Genomic DNA, 19,099 nt, shown 5'->3' with positions numbered 1-19,099 from the left:
TAATTTATAATATAATTTTGGGTAAAGAGCACATACTAACCTTTATGTATAGTTTAATCTCAATTCTGTAATAACAATAATAAATTTAATATAGGAATATATTTATAGAAACAATTCCAGAGGGATATACAGCACTTTATAATGGTAGTTATCTCTAATAATAAATTTGATATAGGAATATATTCATAGGAGCAATTCCAGAAGGATATACAGAACTTTATAATGGTAGTTGTCTCTAAGCAGTGAGATTGAATCATTGTGTTACCAGTAATGAACATGCTTTGCATTTTAATAAGAAAAAAACCTAAAGATTCTTAGAATGTTCTGACCCCTAACACTGTCTCAGAAATCCAAGCCATTATAGCGTCTGACTATAAATGCAGGTGGGTAGAGTGTTTCTTATCAAATAGATGTGAATGGTAGTGACTATTATTACTGTATATTCAATTCCTGGACAGCAGAGGGCGTGAGAGTTCTCAGGAGAAATAGTGTTCAGACCAAAGATTCAGTAATTCAGTTAAAGGGAGGAAGGCCATGGGACGATGCACACGTCCTGAAACACAAACCACTTAGAACAAATACTGCTTGTGATTTGTTATTCTTAAGACGTATTAATACACTTGAAAAACTAATAACTAAATTCTGAGATGTATTTAGTGGATCTGTAAGTAGAACCATTTGAAATCTTTAATTCCCTCTTGTGATGTCTCTTGCGCTGCCTCACTGGCTAACGCACGCTGCGTACTGTGGTGAGTGGTGAGAGTGAGCTCAGACTTGGAGCTCGGGGACACCTTGGGCATCTTCCAGGCAAGCATGAGCCTGACGATGCTGCTTCAAGTGCCTTTGAAGAAGTTTAATTCATAATTTACTTTTTATTTTAGCAAGACTGTATCTTAAATGATTTCTTCCGCATGCACTGAGATGATTAGTCTTGTTGACATGTATTGTTGTGGTAGCTCACAGTAACTGAGCCTTTAAATGTTGAGCCATAGCCGAGTGATGGTGGCTCACGCCTTTAATCCCAGCACTAGGGAGGCAGAGGCAGGCAGATCTCTGTGACTTTGAGACCAGCCTGGTCTACAAGAGCTAGTTCCAGGGCAGGTTCCAAAGCTACAGAGAAACCCTGTCTCGAAAAACCAAAACCAAGAAGGAAAAAAAATGTTGGCCCCCATTTTTTATTCCCTGGATGTACTTGGTTTGATCATGTTGCTGTCTTTCCTGTATAAATTGGTAGATTGAACTAATGGTTCCTGAGAATTTTTGTATTTCATGTTTCTATGAGTTATTAGTCTGAGATTTTCTTTGATGTCTTTTCTTCCTTTTGGGGGCAAGTGTTGTATCTTTTTTTTTTTCTGAGAAAATTGTAGAGAATTAATTGGTGTTGTGGTTTAGTTTTATTTGTTTTGCTTTATTCGTGTGAAATCTTCAGTTTATCCATCAGTAGTCTTTCCCCGCTTTCTCTCTAGTTTGCAGAGCTCTTCCTTGGTATATGTGACGCTGGCATGCTCTCACGCATGTGCCCCATGCATGTTTCTGTGCTGTGCACTCTTTCATGCTTTGTCCACTATTCTGAAGATGTCCTCAAACCTGTCTTCAAATCTGTTAATTCCTTCCTAACCTTAGCTAATCTTGTATTTAGTGTTCCTGTTGAGTTTTCTTGTTTTTTTAAATTATATTTATTCAGTTTACGCATATAAATGCTTGAGTGCCTGATCCCTGCAGAGGTCAGAAGAGGGTGTCTGGTCTCCTGAAACTGGAATTACAGAGGCTGTGAGCTGTTACGTGGGTGCTGGGAATCCAGCCCAGCTGCTCTGCAAAGGCAGCATCTCTTGCTGCTGAACCATCTCTCCAGCCCTATTTTTTCTTCTAGTGACTGTCTAATGTCTGTGTCTGCATCCTTAGTGGCTTGATTCGGTTCCTCCACAGCTCTGCTTTCTCTTATATTTTTATCTATCTCTCTTATCTACCTATCTATTTATTTATTTTTGTTTTTTTGATCCAGGGTTTCTCTGTAGCTTTGGAGCCTGTCCTGGAACTAGCTGTCCTGAGCTAGTAAAGTAGACTAGACTGGCCTTGAACTCACAGAGATTCACCTGCCTCTGTCTCTTAAGTGCTGGGTTTAAAGGCGTGCACAACCACCTGCTTTCTCTTGTAAATTGCCCTGCAAAATGTAGGGGGTTTTTTTAGCCTTGATTTTGCCTCCCTTTTACTATTTTGAAATTCATTTATTACAGTGCAGGTTGGTGTTTGCAGGCTGCTGTTTCTGCTTGCTTTGTTGGTCTCCCACTTGGGGTATTTTATTTTCTGTCGTGACCTCTAAATAGTTTAAATTTTTATTGTTCTCTCATCTCCAGTGGAATTTCTCTGTCGTGAAAATCCTTTCAATTCTAAGTTATGATAATTCTTTTCCAGGATGGTGGAGGAACACCTTCGTTCACAACCTTTCAATTTTTGTGGTCATGGGAAAGTTTAAATTTTAATCATTTTTAATCATCTTTAAATTTTATTTTTTTAAAAAATAAAATAGCTCACTCATAGAAAAATAAATGGAAGTACAGGTAGAACGAATTGTACAATGAAATGAACCTATTTTTCCAAATATCCAATTTAAGAAATAGGGTGCTTCCATTGTATTTTCTTTTTTCCTTATTTATCTTGCGGCCTTCACTTTGTGGAGGGCTAAACTGAGCTATGAGGAAGAAAAGAGGCTTCTCGAATACAAAGAGCGTGGGGAAAATCCCTATTTGCTCTTGTTCTGTTGGTCTTGCTCCAAGGCCAGCTCCAAACCAATTTGTACTGGTATTATCCGTCATGCAGGTGCCCAAGAGTAAGAGAACACTGAGCCTTTAAGAGAGAAACCGGGAGGGGTGAGGGTGGAGGGGATGTCCATGCTCGTCTCTTTTTTTTCTTGCTACTTAGCCTTGTGGGTAGTTTGAATTATGTGGTACTGACAGCTTGGGTAAGATTATACGAGGACCCAGTCTCTCGGGCCATAGTGAAGGGACCCATGAAGCTAGAAAGTATGGGAGAAACTCATAAGAGAAGGCTTGAGAAAACAATTCTTGATTTTATGTTTTGACTGCTGCAATAAAACCAAAGTGGGCTCCACTCCAGCATAAACTTGGAAGACAGCCAAAGAATTAATTACGACTTGGAGAAATCGATGCCAATAAAACACCAAACTCTTAGAACACCCGAATTTTCTCACAGTGTAACAAAGGCTTCAGAAAGAAAAACATCGCCACCATAACCCACAGAAGGCAGATAACTGTGGTCTGAGTGTAACTAGACTGCTCACCTCTGGAAAAGACACAAACATATACATAAAACTAGCAAATCTTACAGAGACCCAGAACTTTACACAATCACATTTAAAACATCAAAAATCACCCAATATTCCAACATATCAAAAACAGAGAGTCTGGATAGTTTTCAATAGAAACAAAACAAAAACAAAACAAAAAAAGAAACAAATCAACAACAACAACAAAAAACAACCAACAGATCCAACTTTTTTTTTTTTTTTTTTTTTTGGTTTTTTCGAGACAGGGTTTCTCTGCAGCTTTTTTTAGAGCCTGTCCTGGAACTAGCTCTTGTAGACCAGGCTGGCCTCGAACTCACAGAGATCCGCCTGCCTCTGCCTCCCGAGTGCTGGGATTAAAGGCGTGTGCCACCACCGCCCGGCTAGATCCAACTTTTTAATAGATTTTATTTAGAGTGTCCAGAAACCTTTGAAACAAGCTAAATATCTCTCAAGATGAGAGTACAAAACAAATTGTCTTGCATCCACATAAAAATGTGATAATGTGTGAAACAGATAAATGTCAAAAACATTTTAATAAGCGAAAGCAGCCGTATTCAAATGGTCACATCCTACATGGTCATTCTCACGACCTTCTAGAAAAGGCAGCACGCCGATGTTGAGGAACAGGTAGGCTTTTGGTGGGGTTAGTGTGGGGATGGTTGCGTGGCATGGAAGAGCTTGGTGTTGGGAACAGAGATCTGTCTGCATCCTGAGGATGGAACACGGTCTGCTCCGTGTAAAGGTGAGGAGTGAGCCCTAGGAATCGCCCAGAGACACTCCCATCTTGAAGCAGATAGCCTGGCAGGTGAATTCTGTTGAACATTTTAAGAAAACAGTTCTACATAATCGCTTCCAAAGGTTAGAAGAGAGTGTTTCCAAACTCATTTTAGGATGCCCGCGTTATCTTTTAGGGGGAGGGTTTGAAACAGGGTCTCTCTCTCTCTCTCTCTCTCTCTCTCTCTCTCTCTCTCTCTCTCTCTCTCTCTCTCTCTCTCTCTCTCTCTCTCTCATCTTGGCTGGCCAGGAACTCCCTATGGAGACCAGGCTGTCCTCACACACACAGATCACAGAGATCTACCTGTCTCTGCAGGATCAAAAGCGTTTGCCCACGACTGAGTCTCCTGCATTGTCTTGGTAACAGAACCAGACAAAGATTGTTAGAAACAAAGCCAAACAAAACCTCCTCAGAACAGTACCCCTCATGCACATGGGAACAAACCCAAAGCAGCAGCTGTGAGAAGCCCAGGCCATCTGAGAGGCGAGACTAGGTGTTCGTCAGACGTTTTCAGTACTGTTACAAAAATACCTGGCAAAATAGCCCGAAGAAGGAAAGATTTATCTTAACTTGCACGCTTTCAAAGGTCTCACCCCACGATCACTTGACTTTGTTGTTTCTGAGTCTGTGTGCAGTCACACAGCATGGTGACAGGATGTGGTGCACCAGGAAGCTGTCCATACTTTCAGGTAGCATCCAAATGTGTGAAGATGGTGAAGATGCCTTAGATACCGCTCTAAACACATGATACATAAAAGAAACAATTGTAACAAGGTGCAGCCATTTTAGAAACCAATTTGCAGTTTCCTAGAAATTAAATAAATATTTACCTGATTACCCAACAATTCTACTCCTTATTATTATCCACGACTTAGAAGTAGCTAGTCACATGAGCAGGACTTGCCCTGTAATGTCATCAATAACTTCATTCATAATAACCCAAACCCAGAAACAAATGGAATGTCTGTCAGCTGCTGAGTGACAAGTAAATTGTAGTATATGTCTGCAGTAGAATTGAATTCAACAAGAAAGGGAACTAATACAGATAAATACAGTGTAGACAAGACTCATAACCCTTGTACTAAGTGATAGATGCTGCCCAACATGTCTATGAGTCTCTCTTTGTGATACCATGACAAAGTTTTGTGGACATAGCGACTTATAGCCAACAGAATGAATTGCTCTTCGTGCTGAGGGCTGGAAGGCCAATATCAGCGCCAGCATAATCATGTTCAGATGGGGACCCATTTCTGAGCTGTAGGATGCCAACTTCTCATGTCCTGTGTGTCCCTCTGTCCTCTTCTCTGCCAGCTTTAGGGCACTAGACTCATTGATGAGAGCTTCACCTAGATGACCCGTTGTTCGAACTGGCCCTGCCTCTGATACCACCAAGAAGAATTAGCTTTTTACCATGGGGTGGGGCTGTGTGAAACACAGGCATGCACTTCATAGAAAATTATATGAAGATTTAAAACAGGCAAAGTGACTGACCGTTCTTAGTTGCTCCAAGGATGGTGGGTGTGGAATGTAAAAGTAAGTGGCATGAGGAACGGTTTCTCAGTTAGCGTTTCTATCGCTGTGAAGAGACACCATGACCACAGCAACTCTGATAGAAGAAAGTATTGCATTGAGGGGGTCTCACTTACAGTTCAGAGGTTTAGTCCATTATTATCATGATGGGAGCATGGTGGCATGCAAGCAGACACGGTCCTGGAGCTGAGATTCCTCTATCTTACAGGCAACAGGAAGTGGTCTATCCCACTGGGTGTGGCTTGATCATATCTAAGACCTCAAAACCCACCCCTACAATGACACACTTCCTCTAGCAAGGCCATACCCACTCCAACAAAGCCCCTTCTCCTAATAGAGCCACTCCCTATGAGGTTATGGAAGCCAATTACGTTCAAACTACCACAGGTAGTAAAGCGAACCAAGGAAAATTTTTAAAACAATGGAAAAGGTTTGCATAGTGATCAGGTTGTAGGAGCTCATCAAATTATACACTTATGATTATGACTTTTATTATGCACAAGTTATATTTCAATAAAGCTGAATATGAAATTTAAGCCCTTACTTCCTTTGCCACTCATGTTTTGGTCATGAGACCTTAGTTTTTTGGTCATTAACATTTTGGTTGTGTGGTCAGTATTTTGTCTGACCACACTGGCTTCTCTAGACATGTACATCTCCCTGAGTCTTGGGCATGGTCTCTATCTTCCTCTGAGAATCCTGCATTCCCATCTGGTCTCAAATGTGGAGTTCCCAAAGCTCCTTGAAGTCACCATCTCACATCACACCTTCAAGAACTCTCAGGGTTTCATTTTTCCTGCCAGACTCAGTACATGCCTTCTGCAACTCTACGGCCTCCCCAGGACTCTGCACCTACATGTCCCTCTTTATCGTATCATATCGTATCGTATCGTTTCGTATCGTATCGTATCGTATCATATCATATCATATCATATCGTAAGAATAAGCATGGTGGTAGGCCTGGAACCTTGTTGCTGTCCCCAAGTTCCCCATCAGCCCCTTGATATTCCTTTTTTCCCAACATAATATTTTTATTGGTTATTTGGGAATTTCATACATTATATCCTAATCACGCTCGTTTCCCAGTTCTCCAAGGTCTACCCTCCCATTATGCTTTCCCCCAAGAAAGAAAAAAAGAACAACCAAGTCCAATTTATGTTGCCTGTACTCTTTGGATCATGGTCATACTCTCGGTAGCCAGCACCTTAAAGATAACTGAGTCCCTCCCCAACCCCTGAGCAGAAGTCACCAACTGTTCAGAGCTACACTTCCATATCTTTATCACAATTTTAAAGGACTCTCTTCAATGGCTTCCTGTCTAGACTTTCTTTTTGAGGAGAGTTTGTCACAGAAGCCGTCAGTGCCTCTCATTCTTCAACTGTGAGTCTGCAGTCATCAGTACTACCACGACAGAAGCTTCCCTGCCCATAGTAGCCAGTGGCCGCACAGATGATAGACAACCACAAAGTCTCCTGCAGCAGCCTTGACTGTGGACATCAGCATGTCCTCAGGCAACAGCATAAGCCACAGACATCCATATGGCTTCTAGCAGGAGCACAGACCACAGGCATCAAGATGAGCACATGTGGTAACCCAGGCCACAAACATCCACCTGTCCTCTGGCAATGATAGCAGTAACATGGCCCATGAATATCAACATGGTCTCAGGCATGACCATGTACATCACACAGACCATGGACAACCCCGACCACGGGTGCCTCCCACCGTCAGCATGGACCACGGGCATCTACTTCCATCCCCCACTTCAGCGTGGACTGTAGTAGGAGGCGGCTTCTTTGTTCCTCGCTGCTCAGCCCTGAAATAACCACGCAGAAACTGTATTAATTACATCACTGCTTGGCCTATTAGCTCTGGCTTCTTATTGGCTAGCTCTTATATCTTAACTTAAGCCATTTCTGTTTAAAAAAATAACTTTAATTTGAATCAATATACAAAAATCCATGCCAATACAAACTACCTGATATTAATAATTATCTTTTTATCTTCTATTTCTATATCCTCCTAAATTATAACAAACATATGTAACCCACCAAATAACGAAAAACTACCCAGACCCCAATTCTTGGGCATGTGGGCACCACTTCTCTAAGCTGCTTCCTGTCGTCTGTGGGCAAAGGCATCTTTAGGGTCACTGATATAATGAGATAACTGGGATAATGACCAAGTCCTGGGAAGACCAGCTGTCACTTTTGTTGATATCTGTGTATCTCTAGTCTTTTGTCCGTGTGAGCAAAGATCTCCTAAGCTGCTCAACTAGGCTCTCCAAGTGGCTCTGGTGGCTGCCTCCATCTATTTCTCAGTCTGAGAGGGCCAAGTCTAAAGCTCGAGGTACATACACATACACACACACACACACACACACACGCACACACAGACACACACAGACACACACACAGACACATAGACACACACAGACACACATAGACACACAGACACACACACATAGACACACAGACACACACACAGAGACACACACACACACACATACACCGCCCAGTTCTGGAATGCCAGTTCCTGCACTATGGCAGGTGATTTTTTAACTTAGTTTTTGTTTCTACTTAGCTTGAAAAAGGCTGTTCAAATGCTTGCTGTACAGTAGAAGACTTCTTAAAGGAGTTATGTCCCCCCACTTTTTCAGCTTTCTCAGGCTCTAACATGGAAACATGGGTCTGATGGAAGAGGGTCATTTGTCTATGTGTTACTTTCATTGGTTAATAAAGAAACTGCCTTGGCCCTTTAATAGGACAGAAAATTAGGTAGGCAGAGTAGACAGAGCAGAATTCTGGGAAGATGGGAAGTGAGGCAGTCGCCATGACTCTCTTCTCCGAGATAGATGCAGGTTTAGATCTTTCCCGGTAAGGCACCACCTCGTGGTGCTACACAGATTACTAAATATGGGTTAAAGCAAGATGTGAGAATTAGCCAATAAGAAGCTGAAACTAATGGGTCAAGCAGTGTTTAAAAGAATACAGTTTGTGTGTTGTTATTTCGGGGCATAAGCTAGCCATGTGGGAGCTGGGTGGTAAACGCAGCCCTTCACTACATACTACATGGGTCCTTGTTGGAACACCAAAATGTAGGGTGTTTTATTTGTTGTTGTTGTTTTCTCTTTGTTCTTTGGGCACCTCCCACCCAGCTCACAAATAATCACATGAAAACTTCTTCTTCTTCTTCTTCTTCTTCTTCTTCTTCTTCTTCTTCTTCTTCTTCTTCTTCTTCTTCTTCTTCTTCTTCTTTTGAGTGAGTATAGAATTCAGTGAGTTATGGAAGGGAAAGGGAAGGTGGAGAGGGAGAGAGGGAGTGGGAGAGCAAAGAGAGAAGGAGAGAGAGAGAGAACATAAGTTACCTCTTTGGGAGAGAGGTGGAAAGAGAGCAGAAACTTAATCTTTCTTGTGAGTACCAAGCCTAGCTTGGATTGTTGCTAGCCAGCTTTTCTTAACTTAAATAATTCTATCTACCTTTGCCTCTGGGCTTTTACTTTTTCCTTTTCTACATTCTATAATGCCCCACGGCCTTTAGACCTCTACTAGCACGCCACAGTGGAAACACAAGGAGGCTACAGCAAAGTCTGCCACTTGACATCCCTGACTGCCTGAGCTCTAAACCCTCTTCTTCTGGGTTCCTGAGTCTCCTTCAGGGGCCACGAGAAATTGTTTTCTTATTGCCAACTCAGAAATTTATTTCTATGTTTGATGTCTTCTTCCAATGCCAGGTAGAAAAATTTAGTTGGTAAATGTTCTTCTTACCCTATAGTTGATAATCCTTTGTCCTCTGGAGGAAGGAACTCGATTGGGTAAGAGATGCTGCTCAGAGGAGGAGGACTGAGGTGAGGTCCATGGAGGGTGCTTAGAAACGGGGGACGCTTGCTTAACCCCAGAGGGGAGCTGTGAAATGCACGCAACCTACTTCACTTCTGTAAGGCGGTTCTTTGCTGACTTGGAGTTGACTAAAGACTTCTTGAAAAGCTGTCTTGCTCACTTTCTTTTTCTCCAATACCCAACACCCTTCACAGGTCTAATCCTATATTTCAGATTTTAAAATTTAATTTGGAGAGCAAACTGTCCATTGTCGTCGTCTCTGCTTTCGCACTAACACTCGGTCAGAGCTTTGGATTAAGCTCCTCTGGAGAGGACCAGGTCTTGTAGCTTATGTATTATTCAAACATTTGGTCCAGCTGTCAAAATAATTAGAGATGCATCATATACAAAAGACAAGAGCAAGACAGTAGTGGACGGACACTAATATTTACGGAGGAGCATCTGCTGTGCTTTGGGCTGTGACTTCACAGACATTGCTCCATTTCATTGTTGCAGAACTGTCCAATCATTTTGTAGCTAATGGAACAGCTAGAGGGGGCATACTTTGCCCTAGCTCAACACAGGAAGGAAAGAACGGAAATTGAAGTCTAAACTGATGAACTTCAAATAGCATTTTCCATCCTGGGAGACTAACTAAGTGGCCAACCCAGGCTTGGTAAAGCAAGGAAGAAGAGGAGGCAAAGGAGGGAGGAGTCACCTACTGCAGGTGCCCCAAAGGAAAGCACATTGCCAATACCATAGGGGGAATCTTTAATGGCCTATTATGTTTTTATTATGTCTATGTGTGTACCTATGTGAGTTTATGGGCACCATGTGCATGCAGTCACCTACAAGGTGATGGATGCCTTGAAACTGGAGTTATAGGCAGTTCTGGGACCTCTGCAATAGCAGTGAGTGCTCTTAACTGCTCTCTCCAGATCCATGAAGACAGTCTCAACTACAGTATAATATGAATGGATAAGGGTCGTGAGCCTGCAGATGGTTTTAATAACTCCTGTTGTTTGTTAGTGCTGTCCTGGGCACATCCTCTACCCTACCTGAGTTGCAAATTCCTTCTTTCCAAAATGGAGGTAATTTATATGGTATGTGATTGTTGCTAGGAATAAAGGCGGTAATGCAAGGGAAGCTTTATCTAAATTATGTGTCTACAAAAGACCTTTAAATGGTTTTAGGCACACAAGAGTGACTTCATGCTGACAAGGGAGACAAAAATCATGTCTGTTTCTGTGACTGTTCTGCCATGAACTCTAAGAAAGGGGAAGTAACCGAGAAGTTTTAAAGGATGGCAAAGCTCTTGTCTTAAATCTGTGCTTGGAACACAGTGGCTGTGAGAAAGGAAGCAAGAGGGTAGTGTAGTGAACGGAGAGGATCTAGCACAGCCGGCATCCTTCATCCCATGGGGCAGAACTCATTCTGGACCACAGTCTCTGGTTCTCTACAACCTGGGGCAAGCTGAAGATTCGTCATTGATTACACACGCACATAGTGTAAGATCTAACTGTGTGGGCTGGAGAGATAGCTCAGAGTTTAAGAGCACTGGCTGCTCTTCCAGAGGTCCTGAGTTCAATTCCCAGCACCCACATGGTGGCTCACACCCATCTGTAATGAGATCTGGTGTCCTCTTCTGGCCTGCAAGTATACATGCAAGCAGAACACTGTATATATAATAAATAAAAATCTAAAAAAAAAAAGAAAACCAATTTTAAAAAAAAGGTGTGGGAAACCTTAACAAACACGAGTGCTTGGAGCTTCCTCTCAGAAACAACCTTCCTTCCTTCCTCCCTCCCTCCTTCCCTCCCCTCCCCTCCCCTTCCTTCCCCTCCCCCTCCACTCCACCCTCCCCACCAAAATAGGCTTCTGCCACCCACAACCTTTTTTGAGAGGTTATTTCTCTTTTGTGTTGTTCGTAGGAACAGAAGGAAGTTGTGGTTTGCTTTTAGAGGTTTTTGAATGACAAAGCTTTTTATTCTGTCTTAAAATCTCTATAGCTTTAGAAAAATGCCCCAAGTCTAACCTACCCTTTATATAACAATGAATAACAGTGAATCTTGGATAATTGTATACAGAGTAAAAGATCTCTGCATAAAAATGCAATTGTTTTACCTGTTGCATTTAGGACTGCCGAGTTGGTGGTGTCTACCACCGTTTTTGTCAATTAAATGAGTCCAGTGAGCCTTATTTAAGATTGGCTGCTCAGTGTTCCCGGCTGGTTATTTTGCAGACCAGATGGGCTTTCTTAGGATGGACTTTAAGTAAGACGTTCAATGTGTTCTTCAAAAGAAATACACATCAGATCACGGAGCTGTTATGGCAAGACAGAAGGGCACTTTTCTTATGACTGTTTAGCCGTGTTTTCTTGCCAACCATTGACACTTCTGTGATTTAAGGAAAAAAAAAATTAGAAACTGAAACCAAAGTAGGTGAGTAGAAGTTTCTCAGAGTTCCTCCTTCCTCCAAGATGTTTGGTGCCAAGTCACCATGGAAACAAACACCGGTAACCCGCAGCACTGGGCTTCGGGAAAGGAACACGTGATCATGTTTCCCTGCCAATCAGGATTCAGTTACACAAAACAGAGTGATGGGGGGGGGGGGAGGGGGATAAAACGTGTGACTCTCCTGTTATAGCACGCTAGTTCTAAAGTGACCAAAGCTTGTGTGTCCTGGGCCTGGTAATGTTGGAAAGAGCATGGCTCCTTCTGGTATCTAGAGCGTTGCCCCCTCAGACTCTAGAGAGCCGCCCTCTGCAGCCTTGCTCCACTCTCTGGAACATGGGCTATTTAATTTTTACACATGCTCCTTGAAAGTTGATAAAATTTTCCTTAAGAGTTCAAAATCACAACAAAATGCCATCCACCTATGTTAGGTTCAAAGAGGAGGAAGTGGTGTGTCTTACAAAACGGGGCAGACCCTGCTGAGTTCATGGCTTCGTTTCTTTTTTTCTCTGCGAAGCTTCCCGTTTGGGGTCTGATCTTAACCGCACCCCACATGAAGTGAGAAAAACAGAGTGAGCTGTTCCTCCGAGATAGGGCTGAAGCCTTTCCGGTTCACTTCGCTCCTTCCTCAGCAGCCTCTTGCTTCTCTGTGCGTCAAAAGCTTGTGCTGTGCCCATGTAAGGTATAGCAAGGCCGTACCGTTCCCTGCAGACTCTACAGCGGAGAGTTGCACAGGCTTCACCACCCCAGCTTTGCAGGGGAGGACAGCTTTCCTGCAGAGCTCGCTGCACCGACCGTGCTACTGGAAGTATACAGTGCAGCCCACGCTGGGGCTGCAATCCAAGGCCCCGTGAAGCCCCTATCTGTACAGTGTTCTAAAATGAATGCTTAGGATTCTTCTGTTAGTCTTGCCGCCCATTTATGAGGCACCGGAAATCAAACTGCTATCTACCTCGTGTTGCTCACCATGGTGTCTGGTTTCTGCCCATGGCTCTGTGGCACCTCCCAGTCACCAAATTCCCGTTCTTTCCAAGTCCTTCCTTCAGATCCTTACTTCAGTAGCTATGAAAACGCGGAAATTCTCCGGTATCCGTAGATGAGAGTCTGGATTCAGGCAGTTAGTGGTTTTTACAATCTTATCGACCTTCGTAAAAGGGCGTTTGTCTTAGTTACTTTTCTGTTGTCATGACAAAACACCATGGCCAAGGGAACTTTGGGGGAAAAAGCATTCAATTTTCATCAAAGTCATAGAAATATGTTACTTCCAAAGTTCCTTTCTTCCTCTTTTACTATCCTGTTGTTGAGTCTTATGAATACTTACCAGTCAGGTGGTGATGTCACACGCTTTTAATCCCAGCATGTGGGAGGCAGAGGCAGAGGCAGAGACAGAGACAGAGACAGAGGCAGGCGGATCTCTGTGAGTTTGATGCCAGCCTGGTCTACAAGAGCTAGTTCCAGGTCAGGCTCCAAAGCAACACAGAGAAACCCTGTCTGGAAAAACCAAAAAATATATGTTACTTAGGAGAAGAGATTTTGCTTTTGTTTTCATAGTAAAATGTGAGACTGTGGATTCATTTTGGGTTAAGAAAAATAAAGCTTGATCCAGGAAGACCCCCCCCCCCCATTACTCATCTCTTTTGACACTGCGTTGATTCTATAACTCAGTTCTTGTGAGTGGCACTGACTGGCGTTGATTGTGAAGGTGTGGTAAATCTTCGAGATCACGATGTCAGTTCTTTAGGGATATATTAAGAAGTTACACCACTGACTCTGAGGCCATTTTCTTTATAATTTATTAACTCTACACTCTTTGGCACAATTGTATCAGTTTAGACTTCTGTCTAGAGTGCACTAAGACTGAGCTTGCGTCTCCTCCAACCCCTCTTGGCTTTTACTCAGGTTTGCCATCAGCCTCCTCATGGGTGTGGGGTGCTGTCTCACTGTGCTTTTGCTTTTCATCTCTCTGATGACTGGAGATGTTCAACACTTTCCCATGTACCTCTGGGAAGTTTCCATGTTGAAGTTTTCTTGTAATGTCTCCCAGAGCTCCGTTATAATACAGCTATATGACACGAAATACTTTGTTCGTGTTCAAATATTGACAACGTTTGAGAGACTAAAGATGGAGAATTTCAGCAAATGGGAATATTTGTCCAAACATAGCATAGTATTCATCTCTTAAAAACATTTTTAATTAAAAATTATGAATGTGAGTGTTTGCGTGCATGTATGTGCACGTCATTGTATGTGCACACCATGCATGCCCAGTGTGGGACGGCCTGGAACTGGAGTTGGCAGCTGTCATGGAGATGCTGGGAATCAAGCCCAGGTCCTCCGCAAGAGCAACCAGAGCTCTTGGTGGCTGAGCCATCTGTCCAGCCCCACTGCTCGTCCACTGCCTACATAATCTGTACAACATGAAGGGCCCCACGCTCTGGGAAGGCGGCCACAATCTTAGTGCCACTATAATCAGGGGCTTACAAAATAAGCAGTTGTACGACACTTTATAATGCTCTTGTAACGGCGAAAACCTGGAAACTTCCCATGTGTACCCCAAGGTACAGCTACTCAAAGGAATAATTTATGGCCCTATAAACAATGGGCAAATGTGTGTGCTTAAGGTGGGGAGGAATAAAAGATACCAGAAGCCACAAACATCACATAAAACAGATCATCTGATACTCCTGATGAAAACATATGTCACCACCTAAGAGGAAACTCTCAATAGCCAGAGAAAGGAAATGAATACTTGTATAACTTATGACTGGAGAGAATTAGAGACGTCCAGGTGGAAGCTATAAGCTATGACTCATCTATAGTTAAGATGATTTAGCTACTGGCATTCTCATTTGAGAGAGGAAACAATTCAATGGGCAATGATATGTCTGTGGTCATTTGACCAGTAAACTCAAGAACCAGAACCTACCCAACCTTTTTGGTTCATATAATAACATGCATTCCACTTTAAAGGACAGGGCCCCATTGTCATCGAGGAACAGCAAATCTCATAAGACAGACATGGGATGCTACAGATTACACCAAAGACCAGAACTTGAAAGAAGACAGCGCCGTTATCTTTTTCAAAAGGAGTATGAAGTGTGGCCTTTCCTTTAACTGAGAGCAGATTCATATGATTCTGAGATCAAAGAGAAGATAACAAGATAGTAATTCTCTCATTCAGGAGAGGGAGCTTCTCCATACTCTCTGCAGAAGGGCACGGTCATCCAAATGGGGCCAATGGCACCTTGTAGGGGTTCTCCTCGAAACCTCTCTGGGCTCTACTTAGAATAAACCATCTGGTTTCATAGATGTAATCCAGGCAATTGTGTGTGAGGTAGAGCAGAAGATGCCTGGCTTGATGCCCTGTATTGTCATCTTGAGATGTTTAATGGTTATCTTTTTTAGCTTGTGTTTGTCAGAACAGTCAGGCACATACTTGAGCTGTGTCCTGTGGGGACAGTCAGGCACACACTTGACCTGTGTTCTGTAGGGACAGTCAGGCACACACTTGAGCTGTGTCCTGTTGGGACAATCAGGCACACACTTGACCTGCGTCCTGTTGGGACAATCGGGCACACACTTGACCTGTGTCCTGCTGGGACAATCAGGAACACACTTGACCTGTGTTCTGCTGGGAAAATCAGGCACACACTTGACCTGTGTCCTGTTGGGACAATCAGGCACACACTTGAGCTGTGTCCTGTTGGGACAATCAGGCACACACTTAGCTGGAGAGGCAGATCATGCACCAATAGGCACAAGCACAGAACTGAGTCTGTTGCTGTGGCCAGCAGTGTGGGCATGGCCTGGTCTCAGCTGCCTGCTCGAGTGTGATTTGGGCCACTGTGGAACCCTCAAGTGGTTAGGCCAGGACTCGGGTACAAATTGGCACCATTAAGGGCAGAACTGCAGACACTCATGCAGAAAACTTTCTAGTTTGGAAACATTTTAGTAAATTATTACAAAATTGAAGCAAACACCAAGGTTGCAATAAATGCAAATATTGTTGCATTTCACAGAAATTAATCCTTTTCCTGTGAAGGTTTCATTAAACTAAGAATTAACAAGGAAGAACATTTTTCTTGAATGTTCTGGACAGTTTTATGTCAGCTTGGTAAAAGCTAAAGTCATCTGAGAGGAAGGAACCTTAACAAGAAAATACCTCCGTGAGGTCAGGCTGTAGACAAGTCTGTAGGGTATTTTCTTAATTCACGATTGAGGGGGGAGGATTCAGCCCTTGGTGGGTGGGGCCATCCCTGGGCTTCTGGCCCTGGGTTCTATAAGAAGGTGAGCTGAGCCAGTCATGGGAAGCAAACCAGTAAGCAGATCCCCTTCATGGCCTCTGCATCAGGGATCCCACCCTGTTTGAGTTCCTATCCTGGATTCCTTTAGTGATGAACAGCAATGCTGAAGGATAAATCTAATAAACCCTTTCCTCCCCAACTTGCTCTTTGGTCGAGATGTTTGGTCACAGCAATAGAAGACAAATTGGTACCAGTGTAGTGAGGTGTTGCTATGACAGACCTGACCATGTTCTGGGGAGGATTGAGGAAGGACCTTGAAATTTGGGTCTAGAAGAACCAGTTAGCGTTAAGAGCTCTGTGGGATGCTCTTTCGGAACTTAGAAGGTAAGAATATTGAGAGCAGTGCAGAGGTCAGAGGCCTGGCTTGTGAAGTTTCAGAGGGAAGTTTAAAAACTGTCAGGGCCATCTGCTGTTTTGAATTAAGATTCGGTGGTTCTGGTAGCTGGGGCTGAAGAATCTGCTAAGGTTAACAAGACGCAGAACTGCTGAAGTAACGCTTTGCTTTGCTGGGACACTCGATGCTGGTCAGCTGGAGCTAAGAGATTAGCGATGATTAAGAAGATGCCAGCATCACCGAGGGGAACTTTTCTGGCAAGTGTTTCCCCGGAGTACAGAGGCACCCAAGGTTGCACCTCATGCTGGTAGCCAGACTTGGTTAGATGTAAGAGTCCCCCAGGTGGTATTGGGTCTGAAAGGCATGAAGGGATCATAAAGAGCAGCTGTGCTTGGCACTGTGCGAGGCCAGTGGAGCCAGCCAGAGCCTGGAAGACAAGCTACGTGTGCTGGAGAGGGTGGAGCAGGAGTGACCCAAGCCCTTTGGAGGCGTTCAGAAGATTGTGAGTGGATCTCAGGCCCTGGGCAGCTGGAATTTTGTTCTGCTTTAACTTGATTGAGACTGTGCCCTGCTCTTTCCCTCTTGAAGTAAGAAAGTATTTGCCTGGGTTGAGAGACTTGAATTTTAAAAGGCTTTGTAGTTTTAAAGAGATTGACTGTTTTAAAGAAACTGAAGTTTTAATGTGCTTGAATTTGTAAAGCCTGTGGAACTTTTAAAGTTACCTAAGGTCTTGGGGATGAATGAGAAAGGAAGGGTTGTATTTGTCTGTAAGAGTCATTGACGGAGCCTCAGCTGAGGAAATGCCTCCTTGAGCTCCAACTGTAAGGCATTTTCTCATTTAGTGATTGATGGGGGAGGGTCCAGCTCATGGTGGGTGCTGCTGATGCTGGGCTCTATAAGAAAACAGGCTGAGCCAACCACGAGAAACAAGTCTGTACACAGCTCCCGTCCATGGCCTCTGCATCAGCTCCTGCCTCTGGGATCCTGCCCTGTTTGGGTTACTGCCCTGACTTCCTTCAGTGATGAACAGCAATGCTGAAGTGTGAGCTGAATAAACCCTTTCCTCCCCATCTTGATCTTTGGTCCTGGTGTTTCATCACAGCAGTGGACACCCTCTCTAAGACAACAAGCAAGCGTTCGGGTGTCGGTACCAAGCCTACAGCCTTGCTTAGAGTCTGGCATTCTCCACAGGCTGAACAAATGCCCCAAGAAACACCAAGATGCATATTAAATGATTGCGTACTTGAAATTCAGCCAATGCATGAAGCTGACTTGTTTAGAGGCTGGTCTCTCTAGAAAAAACTGTCTTATGAGACTGTTGTATTAACTTTTCTAGGGGAGACCACGGCAAAGAAACGCTTCCCCCAAATAGAGCACCAACCACAGACAAAATGTAATGATGGCATCAAGTCACTTGGTGAAACAGTGAGTTACTGGGTGACTTACAGCAGCATGCGTGGCTCCAGAATAGTGTCGGTACCTAGTGTGGGTGAAGGCAGCTACATAGATGAAGTGTGCCCACCCCGCCAGCACCTGGGGAGACCAGCTCAGCCTGCTCTTCCAGAGGACCCTGATCCAATTTCCAGCACCCGTGTGGTGGCTGACAACTGTGTGTAATTCTGGTTCTAGGGAATCTGATGCCCTCCTCTGGCCTCTGAGGGTATGGCATACATGTGATGTACAGACAGAGAGCAACGTATATGTAAAACACCATGCATATAAAACCTTGAAAATTGTTTTAAAGAATGCAGTTGCCATTATGTGTGAGAAACAGCACTCTACAAATGAGGCTCATCAGATCTAGATGTTATTTTTTGAAATGACATTTTAGAAATGTATCTTGATGTTGTCAACCTTCTCAGTTAGACACTGCTAAAATTATTTGCAATTTTGTATTTCCCAAGAGCAGCTCACATCATTTTCAATTATGTCAATTAAAAATTAAATTGCAAAAGTACAAATTTTGTTAACGTAATAAATTATTTTGCAGAAAAAAATGAGTCAGAAAAAAATCTTATGACTAGGCAAGATGTTACTGCACTATTATATATTTTACTATGTAAAATTATTATAAAATGTTTTCTTGCAATTTATGTTGTCTGTACTTGTTTCCATTTTTTTCATTTTATTTAATCATCAGTAAATTTATTGTCTTTTGTAAGCAATAACACATTTAAGGGTTAAATTTTATATTTTGGGTAATTTTCATAGTAATTTTTTTTTTGCTTTTTGAACAACAACAAAAAAAACCCTCATACATCTCCTTTTTTTGAGCTGGGTTAGGCAGCTCCTCAGGAAGCCTGCTAGAGGAGAAGCTTTTCCAAGCTGGTGACAAACCAGGGCAGAGCTGCAGCGTGGCTTCACTGGAACTGCCACTTGGTCAAACCAGCCTTCTAACACGCTGACTACGTCACCGTTAGCTCACTGGTTTAGGGGTCCTGGCTGACGTCATTGTTAGCTCACTGGTTTAGCGGTCCTGGCTGACGTCATTGTTAGCTCACTGGTTTAGCGGTCCTGGCTGACTACGTCATTGTTAGTTCCCTGGCTTAGCGGTCCTGGCTGACTACGTCATTGTTAGTTC

The sequence above is a fragment of the Arvicola amphibius genome, chromosome 18, assembly GCF_903992535.2.
Source record: "Arvicola amphibius chromosome 18, mArvAmp1.2, whole genome shotgun sequence".
Lineage (NCBI taxonomy): Eukaryota > Metazoa > Chordata > Mammalia > Rodentia > Cricetidae > Arvicola > Arvicola amphibius.
Note: the sequence above shows the minus strand (reverse complement) of the source record.